Source organism: Triticum aestivum, chromosome 1D (genome assembly GCF_018294505.1).
Source record: "Triticum aestivum cultivar Chinese Spring chromosome 1D, IWGSC CS RefSeq v2.1, whole genome shotgun sequence".
Taxonomy (NCBI): domain Eukaryota; kingdom Viridiplantae; phylum Streptophyta; class Magnoliopsida; order Poales; family Poaceae; genus Triticum; species Triticum aestivum.
In genome coordinates this window covers 349,815,905-349,817,133 of record NC_057796.1, presented here as the reverse complement: position 1 = coordinate 349,817,133, position 1,229 = coordinate 349,815,905, and positions in this window count along the sequence as shown.

The window sequence follows — 1,229 nt, the reverse complement described above, 5'->3', positions numbered from 1 at the left end:
GTGACCTACTATGGCAAACAAGTATCATCATGGAAGTGTATTTTTTGTAGTGCTAAAAGGATGCATGAGCCTCCGGAGTCCTGATGACCCACAAGTATAGGGGATCTATCATAGTCCTTTTGATAAGTAAGAGTGTCGAACCCAACGAGGAGCAGAAGGAAATGACAAGTGGTTTTCAGCAAGGTATTTTCTATAGGCACTGAAATTGCCGGTAACAGATAGTTTGATAGCAAAGTAATTTGTAACAAGAAAGTAATAGTAACGGCAAAAAAAATTGCAGCAAGTTAGCCCAATCCTTTTTGTAGCAAAGGACAGTCCGGAATGGTCTCTTATAATAAGCAAAGCGTTCTTGAGGACACACGGGAATTTCATCTAGTCACTTCCATCATGTTTGTTTGCTTCGCGTTTGCTACTTTGATAATTTGATATGTGGGTGGACCGGTGCTTGGGTGCTGTTCTTACTTGAACAAGCCTCCCACAAAGATTAACCCCTCTCGCAAGCATCCGCAACTATGAAAGGAGAATTAAGATAAAATCTAACCATAGCATTAAATATATGGATCCAAATCAGCCCCTTACGGAATAGTGCATAAACTAGGGTTTAAGCTTTTGTCACTCTAGCAATCCATCATCTAATAACTACTCCACAATGCATTCCCTTAGGCCAAAAGATGGTGAAGGGTCATGTAGTCGACATTCACATAACACCACTAAGGGAATCAACAACAGACATATCATCAAAATATCAAACGAATACCAAATTCACATGATTACTTATGACAAGACTTCTCCCATGTCCTCAAGAACAAAAGTAACTACTCACAAAACATATTCATGTTCAAGATCAGAGGGGTATTGAATAGCATCATAGATCTGAACATATGATCTTCCACCAAATAAACCAATTAGCATCAACTACAAGATGTAATCAACACTACTAGCAACCCACGTGTACCAATCTGAGGTTTTGATACAAAGATTGAATACAAGAGATGAACTAGGGTTTGGGATGAGATGGTGCTGTTGAAGATGGGCCCAACCACGATTAGAGTGTTGTTGGTGATGACGATGGCTTCAATTTCCCCCTCCCAGAGGGAAGTATCCCTAGCGGAATCTTTCCGCCGGAGAGAAAAAGTGATCCTGCCCAAGTTTCGCCTCGAGACGGCGGCACTCTGTCCCAAAAGTCCTCTCCTTCTTTTTTTTCTAAGGAAAATGGGCTTATATACTAG